The sequence below is a fragment of the Mus caroli genome, chromosome 3 (assembly GCF_900094665.2).
Source record: "Mus caroli chromosome 3, CAROLI_EIJ_v1.1, whole genome shotgun sequence".
Lineage (NCBI taxonomy): Eukaryota > Metazoa > Chordata > Mammalia > Rodentia > Muridae > Mus > Mus caroli.
Window position 1 is genome coordinate 123,771,370 of NC_034572.1, and position 14,446 is coordinate 123,785,815.

Below are 14,446 nucleotides of genomic sequence, written 5' to 3' on the forward strand. Positions count from 1 at the left end.
TAGAGTTGTTCTTAAACAGGGTCATACATGACCAATGCCTATCTTAACCATGATCATACATGACCAACACCCATCTTAACCAAGTCATACATGATCATACATGACCAATACCTGTCTTGACTTCCATAGGTCCAGAAGCTCTTCCTCCTGTGATCCACCAGTTGACTGAAGTTCCAGGACCCTTCACAACCCTACAATCCTGGAGTAAAGCTCCAGCCAGGCCAGCCTGGCTCATATGCCTTAGCGCTTACTTCCCTCTATGCCTTGGGGCTGATCTTCCAATTTTCCTCTATGATGAGTGGTCAGATTCAGAGGACCTAAGGGCTGGAGGAGAAATATGAGAATCCAATACTCAAAACCCAACACATACCATTGCAGCCGGGACACAATGCCTGAACCCTGCTCTGACATAGAACTCTTGGTGGTGGCTTCTCTCTAGAATCTCTGGAAGGAAGATTGATGAGAAGGTGGTCTCTGGGGTGGCCCTTCCACAGATTCTTCTGCAGGGATAGAGAAAATACACAGGGGTTGTAGCTTAAACACCCATAAGAAGGACTCTAAATGAGTGAAGGTGGTGGTGAGACCTCATATAGGAGAATGGGGTTAACTGTGTATATGGGGTTGTGTGGACGTCAGAGTTCATACCTAATATTCTGGTTCCAAGAAGGGCTTGAAAGCTGCGTTCACACAGAGCTTTTCATTAGATTTGGAAAGTGATCCATGCTGGGTGTGAGGGGTGTGGGGAGGCTGGTGGGGGGGGGGGGGGGGACTGATGGGAAATGTGGTGACTTGAAAAAAAAAAGCCATCCCTGAGGAGGCTGTTCAGCTCAGCTCTGTCTGAGGCTTGCCAGTTGGCAAGGAGGATGCTTGCCAGGACTTTTGACTTACAGAAGATGGAAATCCGGATTTTTTTTTTTAAGTGGGAAATCTCCTATTTTTAAAAATGCTGTGTGGGCCAAACCAAACACGTTTGTGGGTTGAATCCAGTCTGTGGCCTGCAATTTTAAGACCTTTGATTTATAGTCCTCGCAAAACATGACATCTCTGTTTCAGTTTGTAACTTCTCGAGGCTGCGTACTTGCTCAGTTCATCTTCTATCCTCTACCTCCATAGCACCTTTGTTTGTTTGTTTAATTTAGTTTTTTAGGACAGGGGTTCTCAATGCAGCCATGACTGTCCTTGTACTCAGAGATTTCATCCCCCTCTGCCTCCTGAGTGCTGGGATTAAAGGTATGCCCACCCCGTACCAATTTTAATTACACTCATTATTCCATCCTTAGACTCAGATGCTCTTAATGGCGCAGCTTGCCTCTTCTCCTGTTTGCACTCTCTCGGTGGCGTCCTATGTCGATTGACAGGATGCAGTGCTCAGAAGGTGCTAGTGAGATAATGTTTGTTAAAGAATGCATTTTCAAAGCTCAACAAAGGAAACTTGATGCTTCGCTTGGGGTCCATTCCACAGACTGTGCCAAACCCTGTATATCTCAGGGCACATTTTGAGATTTCTACTTTCAGTAAAGGCTGATTGCAATTAAACCCAACTTTCTTGTTTAAAAAAAAAAAGCCTAAAATGGCTGGGCAAACTATAGAAGATGTTTTGTTAATAACACTCAAGATCTAAGAAGACGGTAAAGAATTGTCTTGAGAGACCAAGGAGGTCATTCCAGCATTCACTGACACTATAGTAAACCACATGTCACAAACCTTCCTCCACTGCAGCAAGCTGGTGACTTGTTCAGCTTCCTTGCCTCATTCTAATAAAGGGGATCCCAAGTGAAACGATTCTTTCACCATGCTTATTAGATCTATTTAAAGCCGTGGAAAGACCGTTGAGCATCAACCCGAGTGTATCATACTTACTTGCTCTGGGCCCGACATTTCCAGGGTCCTTTTGGGCCCCTCTCTAGCCATCCCTCTCCACTGGGCCAAGAGCATACACTTATCCAGGTCCTCTGCAGTTGCTCCTCCATTCTAACCATGCCAAGGATTCTGGGCAGTGGAATCCTACAAATAGCACCAAAACCCATTTCCCTTCATAGGTCTTTCTTCAGGCCTAATCTATAAAGGGTATATTTTACCACTGCAGTATGCTTTCCTAGGTTTCAGAAAGGCACCACTGTGGTGTGTGTGTGTGTGTGTGTGTGTGTGTGTGTGTGTGTGTGTGTATACAGGTGAGGAGTGACTAGGTGGGATTGAGGCTGGCCTTGAGGTGGGCTGTAAGACTCTGCCCAGTGCTTGGGCTTAAGCCTCTGAGCAGATTATTGAAAAGTAGCAAATATTAGTCATTTTAGAAATCAACTGTGTGGCGCTCTCCAGATTGGATTTGTTACTATGACAACAGGAGAGCAGCCAGGTCATGATGACAAAATTGTATCTACCACAAGTCTTATACATCTTGGATTTCCAAGTCAGAAAGAGATTCTTACTCAGGTGCCAGACATGTAATGAATGTGCATAAGGTGGGTGGCCTGGAAGATGTAAGTCATGAGGGGGTTACAATGTATCTGTCTGGATGTTTGTCTGCCGTCCATTGCCAGCATCTGTCTGGTGTTACATCCTATCCATTTGCAAAGGTTTCTGCCCAACTTTAACCTGTTTTAAGGAGTTTTCTTAATGATATTTTAGGTCCAAACAATAGGGGCAAGAGTAAGAACATATACAACATGATAACAATTAGCTAAATATCTCACTAATTATAGAAAAACAGTGAAACCTCATATAACCAACACTAATATGGTTCAAAAAAGGTTAAATGCTTCTCACAGAAAGCATTGCTGTATTTAATTATAATTGTTTTGTCAAACTCAGCACATTGAAGGAATTGAGTACAATTTGTTTTTTTTTTAAATAATCCCCCTAAGAAGCTATATACTGATAATGTATTATATATATAACAGAATGAAGACAATTTTAAAGTCACCATGATTTAGCTTCCTACTTTATGTTATTGACTAGCCAGTATATTCTAATAATGAGAAAATTTGAATTGAGGTAGAATATCCATAGCACACAATTAATAGATATACAGTATATAATTCAGAGTTCTATATACTTTATATTCAGAGTATGCTATCAATTTTGGACAATTGTCACCTCTTTCTAGTTTCAAAATTTTCATTAACCCAGAGGAGTGGGGACCTCATGCCTATAGATCACCACTCTGTTTGCCCTGCCCCTACACCATAACTAATAATCTGATTTCTGTCTCTATAGATCTGTCTGTTCTAGATACATTGCAAGAAACAGTCATATAACATACGGCTATTTGGGCTTGGGCTTTTCACTTGTCACAATGTTTTTGAGCTTCATCTAGCTTGTAACATTTGTCAGAATCCCCGTGCCTGAACACTATTACACTTTCTGCAGATAGAGCATTTTCTTTATCCATTCATCCATTGATGGGCCTTTGTTTTAGTTTTTCCTTTTTTACATGTGATAATGTTGAGATAAATATTCATGGACACCTTTCTATAAGAATACATGTATTTCCATCTCTCTTAAGGGTATGTCTAGGAGTAGAATTGCTGGGTTATAGAAAAATTTAAATTTAACTTTTTAAGGAACTGTCAAAATATATCCAAGTTTTGTTTACTCTTGTTAGCCTTGAATTATAAATGATGTACTGTATATTTTCATGGAATAATTTAACTGAGCTATAACTCATATATTACAAAATGATTAAATTGCACGACTAAATATTTCTAGTACATTCATAGAGCTGTGTAACCATTACTATATTTAATTTTGAAATACTTCAAGATAAAACCTCCCCAAAGAAACATTATATTCCTTATCAGCCATCTCATATCCTTTTATGCCTCTACACCCAGGTAATAGTTGCTTGCTTGAAATATTTGAAATATTTCATATAGAATTCTTCTGTGCTGGCTTCTTGCACTAATCATAGTATTTTCAAGGTTCCCCCATTTTGTGTCATATATATAAAGTGCATAATTTCCTGTTATTGGCTTAAAAATGCCCCATTAAATGAGCATTCTATATCTCATTCATTTGTTACTTGTTGGCTGTATGGGCTGTTTCCACTGTTTACTTATAAACATTGCTATTATAAAAATACATGTGCACACATCTGTGCAGACATGAATTTTGCATTCTTTTGGATATACATCTGGAAGTGGCAATAGCAGAATGTAGAGGAAATTTAATATAACAACATAGCTACTCTGGCTGAATTACAGACACCCCTTTAGTACAAACCTTTAATCCCAAACAATGACGGTGAAGTCAGTTTGTGGAGGGAAGCAGCCATGTTTGAAGGTCTACCTGATGTCTACTTGAGGGGCAGACAAAATGATGACTTAGAGGAAGATTTTACAGAATGAGTCAGAGATAGGATAGACCCAACTTTTATGAGAAAAGACAGGAAAGAGAGACAACTTAAAAGAGCAGCAAGGGGGAGAGAGAGGAGTTCTGTGGAGTTCAGTTCCATGCAGTCAGTGTAGTTCAGTTTGTGGATTTTAGAAGCAGTCTTTCCAAGCAGAGCAATTCAGTGAGAAGCTGAGAGAAGCCAGTTTGAATCAGTCAGCTTGGAATGGGTTTGAGCCAGAACAGCTGAGTTGAACCAGCCAGCCAGAGTTCAGAAAGAACTAGAAAGGGTGAGCTTATTAAGTGGTAAGCCTCTGAGACAACGATTATATCAGGTGACTAAAAGTTACTTTTACAGCTGGGTTTGATCAGAGTGAGAGTGTTAGAAAGGACGAGTCTGTTGGCAGTTAAGTCAGGAGGGGAAAACCCTCTTGGTTGGATTTCTCTTCTTGCAAAAGAGATCCCAGAGGTAGGCCATGATCCCTTCTGCCATGTGAGATCACAGTAGAGGATGAAGTTGTTGCTTCCAGGCTACTTAGTCTGCAGTGTTTTGTTTAGTCAACTCTGACATCGGATGGCCATAGTTATTATCTTTTTGTCTAATTGTAGTGGGTGTGAAAAAGAATTGTATTGCAGTTTCCTTTTACCTTTCTCTAGAGTCAATGGATGCCTTATCCTTAGTAACTATATGTCGTCATTGGGTAATATCTGTTCAGATTATGTACCTATTAAAAATGTAAAAAATATTTTTATATGTGCAAATGTTTTGTTTGCGTGTATGTCTGTAGACCACTTGCATGCCTGGGGTCCATAGAGCCCACAAGGGAACATCAGATCCCCTGAAACTGGAGTTTCAAGCAGCTGTAAGCTTCTATGTCAGTGTTGGGAATCAAACTCTGGGTTTTTGGAAGCACAGCCAGTGTTCTTAACTGCTAAGGCATCTCTTTAGCCTCATACCTAAAATTTAAAACAAAATGTAATCCCTTAATAAAGATTTTCAATATGTATGTGAATATATGGATATTTTGTTTGTTTGTCTGTATACCATATAAATATGCAGCATCCTTAAAATCTAAAAGAGGGTGTCTGATCTCCCAGAACTTCGGTTGTAAATGATTGTAAGACCACATACAGGTGCTGAAAATTGAATCTTGGTCCTCTGGAAGTACAGGACGTGTTCTTAACTTCTGATCTGTCCTTCTAGTCCCTCTGTGACCATCTTAAAATTGGGTTATGTTTTTATGGATTTTTTTTTGATGCAAGTCCCTTATCAGACACGTGCTTTGGAAACTTATGCATACACTGTGGGTTGTTTCAGATGATGGCCATTGAAATATAAAAGTTCTTGATTTTGATAAAGGTCAATTAATCCGTTGCTCCTTTTATTCTTGTTTGGTTGGTGTTAAATCTAAGAAACCACTGCCTAAAACCAAGTTCTGAAAATATCCTGTTTCTTTTTTTTTTTTTTTTCTTCCCTATTTCCTAATTTGAGTTCTTTCTAAATTTTAGTGTTTGATTATTTTGGGTTAATTTTGCATTTGGTATGAAACAGGGTCCAAGTTCATTCTTTTGCATATAAACATCCAACCATCCCAACCATGGTCTCTTTATAGTATTTTCACAAAAATTCTGAAAGTTTCCCTCACAAATATGTTTTCTTGCTAAATTCCATATTTCTTCCAGTTGGCTCTTGCACAAACCGGAAGCCTGGGGTTATTCATCCGGGCTTTGAATCTCTGAGTTCTGTGTTTGTGATGTCAGTGGTCATAGAAATGGTTATTGTCATTTGGGGCATTTTTCTTTATGTGTTTTCAGTAATTGTGTCGTATCGCTCATTCCAACCATTCATTTCAAATGGCATTTATAAAGTAGTGGGTCTCACGTAACACTAGAATTAGCTCCCAATCAGAATTATCCAGGGAACTTTTAAGTATTGCCAATGACAGACCCCTTCCAGCCTCATTATGTGAAAATCTCAGAGGCTGTGGAGTATGTGTCTAATATGCCACTGGGGCTAGGAGCACTCCCCTAGGTATTGCTGTCAGCAATCATTTGAATCATTTTTTACAAAGCATTTTACTCTGTACCTGAAGCCTCCCATCTTACATCCCAGTGCCTTGACGGTCCCACAGCACGTCTCCTGGGATCTACCATCCATTTGTCTGAGCACTGCTTTATTGTCTCGCATAGCTCTGACTTGACTTCCTTTCTGCGGTTGTTTGTCATGTCGATGGTCCCCAGTGAATGCCAGCTCCTGCATCTGGGTCGGTCTAGTCGTCTTCCTTTGAAATGGGGTAGCCACGTGACTTGCGTCAATCACTGGATTTGCTGGAAACAACCCTGTTCCGTGACACGGTTCCTGGACACGTGACAGAGAAGCCGACGTGTGAAAAGGCTATCTGAAGAAGGAGAGGCCCCAGAGCAGGAACCCAAACGAGCAAATGTTTTAAGTGCTTTGGTTAGCACTGAGGTCTATTCTTCCCTGGGAATGCTTTTCTGTAGCTCTTGGCTCTGCCTTCTGACCTTCCCTTTCCCCTGTGTGCCAAGCTTTCTTTCTTCCCATGAAAGATAGCTTGTGTTTGCAGCGCCACAGGTTTTTATTCCAGATGCTTCCTGGATGTAGAGGTTTAGCACTGAAAAGGTCTCTGCACTCCCCCCAGCCCCCGTCAGTCCTTTCAGCAGTAGAACTTTTGTTAATAGAGTTTTCTTAGGAAGCTATGGGCCCTGCATATGTCTTATTGGCATTTGCTTTCCTGAGGTAAGCATCTCTACGCTGGCCTTCGGCTGAGCTGACAGGGGGATAGTAGCTAAGGTTTTCAGGAGTTTTGTGAACTATGCAGTTCTGAGGCTTCATATACGACCCTTTCTTGGGTCTTGAGAAAGGTTCCCCTAACCCCATTTTCTCAGTTTTTCTGTTTTTGGAAGGGTTCTGGATTTTTATCTTGTTCATACGTTTTTTTTTTTCCCTGTGTTTTTCCTTTTTCCTTTTAAGTCATGATCACACCAAGTTGTCCAGGCTAGCCTCAAATTTGTGATTTTCCTGCCTCAGCCTCCGTAATAGCTTAAAATTCAGGCACCATGGCTAGCTTCAAAAGCCCCCTGTTCCGGGGTGTGTGTGTGTGTGTGTGTGTGTGTGTTTGAGACAGGGTTTCTTTATGCGAATCCCTGGCTGTCCTAGACCAGGATGGCCAGATCTACCTATGTCTGCCCCCCCCACCCTCCATGTCTGCTGGGATTAAAGGTGTATACCACCACCTCCCATTCAAAAGTCACATTTTATTTTATTTTAATTTATTTTTGAGACAGAATTTCTCTGTGTAGTCCTGGCTGTCCTGGAACTCACTCTGTAGACCAGGCTGGCCTCAAACTCAGAAATCCACCTGCCTCCGCCTACCAAGTGCTGGGATTAAAGGTGTGCGCCATCACTGCCTGCCCGATTTCATGTTTTATTGTTAATGCTAGTTGTCACCTGTAGGACCTGGGAACTTTAATCTCAGCAATTCTTGGCTTCCTCCTGTTTATCAGTCATCCTATTCCTCATTGACTTCCTTTTATATATACTGTAAGTAAAAACTTATTGGCACCTCTAGGACTCTGGATGAAGATCTTAAGTCTCATTTACTTTCCTTGTTACAACAGGCTGCAGAGTTACAATGTCTGCCTCTACACAGTGACATCTTTTTCATGGGCCCTCAACTAAGACTGTGAGGCATCTGTTTCTTTTCTACGATTTCAGACTTTTGCTACTCCTTGTAAACCTCCTCCCACAATGCTTTGCGTGTTTGTCTTAGAGATTGTGTTGGAGAGCTCTGTAAATTCACATTGAACATTGGCGGGAGTTCCAGTTGCCCCAGCTTGTCCCTGTGTCTTAGCTTCAGTTGTCCACTCATCACACCTGGGAAGAAGACGCCTCAGGTGAGGAGTTACCGCCATCAGATTGGCCTGCGGGTGGGACAGTGGACATTTTCTTGATGGTTGACTGATGTAGAAGACAACAGTCCACTGTGGGTAGTAAGTAACACCTATGGGCTGGAGGGTCTGGGCTGAGTGAGGAAAGTCACCGAGCAAGCCAATAAACAGCATTCTGCAGTGGTATCTGCTTCGTTTCCTGTCCCTACTTTCCTGTTTGACTTCTCTCAGTGATGAACTGTTACGTGTAACCCTTTTGTCCCCAGATTGCTTTTGGTCATGTTTATCACAGTAACGAAAAGCAAACAGAACATCCTGGACATGGGTTAACATCTTTTATTTTAGCCATCTCAGGGCAAGAATCGTGGTATCGTGTTGTGGTTACAGTGTGAATTTTTTTTCTGATTATTTCTGGGCTTGGCATATTTTAATATGGTTACTGACTGTTTTAGTTCCTAGCTTGTAAAAGAACGCTTTGAGCACTTGTTCACTTTTCTGGTTCGTTCTCTCTCTCAGGAATGTTTGGACATACTCTGAATGATAGGTACTTTTTCCCTTCTACGTTTCATAAATCACTTTCTCCAATTCTGTAGGTTATTTTTTCACTCATTTTAAGTCTTTCTTTAAAAAAAAATAACCTAAAAGTGAGAGTCTTAAAGTTTATGTATTTCAGTTTATCAGTCGGTCCCTTAGTGGTTACCTGTTCATGTGTCTTGTGTAGGAAACCCTGCCTTAAGCAAGTTCACAAAGATATTTTTCTGTTGTTTTCCCAATGTTTTTTTATGTGATTATCAGTTATGTTTATAAACTTTCCCTGCTTAATATTTGTATATTCTATGAAGAAAAGGTTCAGTTTCTTCCTGTATGAATATACCACATAATGGATGGAACCCTTCCTCTCTCTCTCTCATTGCTCTGTGGAGTCCTTCCTCTGCCATTGTTAAGGGCATTTATGTGTATGTGGGCTTATCTTCAAGTTCTTTTTTTCTTTTTTCTTTTTTCTTTTTTTAATTTCTGCTCTCTGGTTTAATTTCAGGCCCCGAGGAGTAGCAGACTGTGTTGATTACTATGCACTGCAAACTATTTCACTGTCTGAAAGAGCTATATCCCCAGCCTGTTCTTCACAAACAGTCTTAATGAACGACTGTGTCATTTATAAATGAGATAATCGTTTATACTTTAAAATTATACATAATCAAAAGATATACATATAAACATTCCTAGAATAACCACATAGCAAAATATTAGAAATAATCCCAGTGTTTACTGAAAAGTTAAGAGGAAATCTTTAAAAATAACGATTGAAAAGCAAAATTCTATAATGCATATAATGAATAAATGCTATGGATAAATCCCAAAACCATATTGGGCAAAAGGCGTCAGACATGTTAGAATATATCTTGCATGATTTTATTTATATGGAGTTCTAGAAGAGGTGCAATGAATCAAACATGATATAAGAATTTGTTTGGCAAAAGGAATTGCTCAAGTCATCCAACAACAACTGGAAGGTGGTCCTGAGATGACTCTATTCATATCAACTGAAATAGGGCTAAAATCATGGTGTATGAATGAGAACTCAGTGTAAAAACGGGTGTTGCTTTTCCCTTTCAGTGTCTATGGTCAGTAAGTGGACACTTTTAAAGTAATAATAATAGCACTATCAATAATGTTTACTGTATTTTCTGCACTTCATACCAACCGTGCCATGTAATGTCTCTACATGCAGTCCCATTTTCTCCTAGCAAAATATTCTAATAGTTACTCTTCTATTATTATCCTTATCTTATAGATGGAGAAACTGAAGCACAGAAAAGCTAAGTCATTTATTCAAAGTCTCCTGACTATTAAGTGGCAAAACTGGACGATGGCCTTGCCATCTTAACCTTAACCATAGGTAGATGCAACAAGGCAGAGGTGTTCTGCCTATACGGTGCCTCACGAAAAAGTTGATTTTACGTTTGACAAGACACGTCCCCTCGCTTCAGTCAGCAACATCACTGGTGGATTTTGGAGAAGAATCTCTTGGTAGGTTTAATACTTTGCTATTTAAGCTTTGAGAAGAAAATTCTCAGCATATAACAGAACAACAGACTGGCACATAGGCCAGGGAGCCGGGCGGGTGTGTGCCGACTAGATTATTGGATTCATACAGCTGTAAGCCCCTTGCTTAACCAGGCTTGTGCAAACGGGATCTGTTCCTTGATCTGTCTGAAAGGGAATTTTTCAGCTGTCACTCGGAGCCAAATACTTCTTTTCTGCTCGTCTGCTCTGAAAGATATTTATAATTTGTTTTTGATTTATTGAAATTTGCCTGGCTATAGAGGAACGGTCTCTTGTAAGCTTTGGCCTCTCAACTCTCTCCAGCTCCCCTCTCCCCTGCCCCGTTCTCTTTGTGACACTGCCTTCCTATGAGATGGTTCTGCGAGCACACACATTCTCCTCTGAAGTTTATAAAATGGCATATGACGCTGTGCAGTGTACGCCGTCATTTTCTTTATTAAGACACTTGGAGGTTACAACAGGTGGTGTGGGTGTACAGAGAAAGGCAGAAATCCCTGCATATGCGTTTCTGTTGGGTACGTTTGCTGGGAACAGTGGCTGAAGTCGTGGTTCTAGAAATTTAGTTTTGAAAGTTAATGACATTGAAAGGTATTTATAACCCAAATTGAAGTTTCTTTCTTTTTCTTTTGTTAAAGGTAATTAACACCCTCATAAAACAATATAATGTAATTTTCCAAACAACCCTCATCTGTCAGTAATCTTTCCGAGTACACACGAATAGTCCAAATTTGAAGTATGTGTAAATTTCTAACATCTACATGATGGGTCAGGTTCTAGAGGCATTAGGATTGTGTCTTCTTACATTTAAAATGTAAGCCCATTCGAGCCCTTTCTTCCACTTTATTGCTTTTGTTCCTAGTCACCTCCTTCCCCACTTTATCTTTCTGCCATGCCTGCCTGTCAAAAGTCCCGTTTGTTTCTCGCATTTGATGACCTAGAGATGGGAGGCGGTGGCAGTGATTCTGTCAGTGAGGAGTCCTGGGTCAGAGCCTGGGCTCTCTCAGTAAGGAGAAGAATGCTGTCTCCCTGCATGGTCGGCTGCTTCCTTGTTCTTGAGTTGCTCGGTGAAAAGGCACCAAGACGATAGAACCCAGGTTTCAGGGTAATATGCTTCTGGAAAGGGCATCTTGATTTTGTATGATATGACAGATGGGCTCTCCAATTTTGCCCAGGCAATAGGCTAATGCGTAGACAATATACAAATCCTTGGGAGGTAAGGACTCCACACTGCATGCCTTGCTTGACTTTAAGGCCCCAGGGTGATTCCAGGGTGACTTCTAATGCTGTCTGTACAGATAAAGATTGTCTTCTTATGATTTCGATTGCTGTTATTTTGGCATCACAACATATAACTACAAACTTAGCAGCTAAAACAAAGCAAACTTAGTAATTATAGTTCTGGTGGTCAGGATTCCTAAATCCCCAGTGCTGACTGAGAAGGCTGTTGTCCTGGACATTCTAGGGGAGAACCCATTAGACTCCTTCTTCTTGCTTTTGGAATAAAGGTTTTAGACACTCTTCTATCTTCCGAGACAATATTTCCATCCAGAATCCCTGTTTCCATTGACACAGCTCCTCTTCCTCTGCAATTCTGCTTCTGTTTTACAAGGACTCTTGTGCATAGGATATCTTTCTATCTTAAGTTCGTTAACTTCATCTACAAATGTTTTGCCTCCTAGATGTTTTAGAGTTTGGGGCATTCACCTGTGTGTGTGTGTGTGTGTGTTGCATGTGCACAGTATTATTCTTTCCGTCATGGTCCTGTTCATCGACTAGCTGTTTGCTTTTTCCTACTGTTGATACAAACCAAAGGCAAATTGGAATCAGCTGGGCCATAGAATTTTTAGAGCTATTTTAATTTTTTTTTTTTTTTTTTGGTATCTGTCTCCATGTACAAATCAAAGTAATGATGTTCTGCCGACTCTATAGAACAAAGTGGGTTCAGACCACAGAGCCTTGCTAATCCATGCATTCTTTGAGCTTGATGCAGAGAATCTTCTGGGTCTTGAAATCTTAGTGCTAAAGGCTGGCATATTTCTGACATATCATACTCACGAAAGGCATAAAGCGAAGCTAATCCTCTGGATAAAGGTCTCAAATCCATAAAATTCCAACTCTTATCTCTCCACTGAGATCTGATCATTCTAAGAGCTTATGAGAGATGCTGAAGGACCCTCTCATGGGCAACCCCCACAGACCACAGCATCATCCACACGGACTGTGTGCTCTGCTGTTGCCATCAGCATGGAAAATGGCCTTTGTGTTTGTGTCAACTGTTTAAAGGTCTTTATTCTTTTTTCCCTCTCTCATATTTCTAGAAAATGGTATGATGCAGAGGAACACCATGAGCAGTAAGTTTGGTGAGATGGGGGATGACTGGATGTGCTGAAGAAATTTAGGGGAACAAGGAGAGGAGGGTGAGGAGAAGTCCGGGCAGCTCCATATTGAGAAGGCAAACAGAGACTGAGTGGAAGTTTGGAGGAACAATGCAGGTTACGTTGTAACTGCTAGTGAGAGATGAATGTGGAATGGTGAGCTGTATCATTCTGGGGCTCCGGAGGTTTGGGTTTGGTATATGCATTCATTGCTCAACAGCTAAAAGATGGTAATTAGGAATTCCACAGAGGAGAGTATAGATGGCATAGAGCAGAGGCTCAAGGAGAGAACATTGAGAGGACTGGCAAAGAAAAAAGTTTGCAACCCATGTACAACATTACCACCACCACCGCCGCCCACTAAACACCCACACTAAGCAACTGAGGTTACTTGGAATGTGGAAAGAACTGACATTAAAATTTTGGGCTGGAGGTAGAGTTCAGTGGTAGGGAGCGTACTTAGCCTGGATCACACACACACACACACACACACACACACACACACACACAATCCTTCTTGAGTCCATTTAGTGTTTCTCATATGTCTATGTATTTAGAGATGACAGTCTGGAGTTGGTTTCAGAAGGAAACAGTCTCCTCCAGCAGCCATTGATTGTTGGTAGCTCTTATTCTAGGCACCGGGTCTCATGCACGGTCCCCGATCCACGTTGGCATGCGAGCATAGTTGTTATTCAGTTATGAGGTCTTGTTTTACGCAACCACTTGTTGAGATTCATGGGTGCAGGCTTCCTGCTATGTCTATCCTAATTCTCCCTGGGCACTGTAGTTTACACACGAGAAGCAACTGCTCAGGGTGGTATTTTGTTCATTGATTACAGTAGTAACTGGCTGTGGTAATCGGTTAGGGAGGGAAAGAAATATACGTGACATTTCTTAAGATGAAAAGGCAAAAAGGAAGGTCTTTTGGAAGGAGAGTTAGGGTTGTTTTTTCTTCTCTAAAATCAATTGGATGCAAAATGCTACTTGTTATCAATTTAGGGAAAAAAAATCCCAGTAGAGACTCTGTAATTTGATCCAGAGGGAAGAGGCAAGCTGAGAGTCAAGGAAGAGGAAAAACTGACTTCATTCTTCAGCTCTTTCCTAAATCCTGAGAAATGTGTATGCCTCAAACACTCACAAAACAGCGAATCAGGAAAACACATTAGCACCCTAGTACAGAGAAAGAGCCCAGAGCTGGGGGGGAACAGCATCAAGACAAGAGGAAACGGGGGAGGGGCGAGAAAACTTCCCCAGTCATCTGCAGCAAGGCGTGGGAAGGAAGGGAAGTGGGGAAGGTACCCTGCAGACGTCAGCCAGACACTTTGCCTCTGGGCATGTGGGAACGAACCGAGGGAGGAGGGAAAACGTCGCGCTAGGGCTAGATGGAGGAGCTCCTGTGGCTGCCTTTGAGTGAGGATCTGGAGAGCTGGAGCATTCTGCTTCCGTTCTTTCCTTCGGGAGGCCATTTCTCCATTTTTTAAACCCAAATAGAGAGGGGGCGCTGGGCTAAGCCAGTATAAGCCACTCCGCACAGCAGACCTCAATTCGGCCCCTGGCTAGGGCCGGAGAGATGGCCTTAGGGGGACGCTGAAGTTACTCGGTGGTGGGAGGGGGAAGGGTCTCCAAGCTCCTCTCCAATCACAGTGGTTGCTGTAGCTATTTGCATATATTATGCTAATAGGGACCTCGGGCTCCGCTCCCACCCGCGCTCCCGCCCCTTCGTGGGTCCAGGCGGGCTGGGCGAAGGTGAATATATTATGCTAATAAGGAGG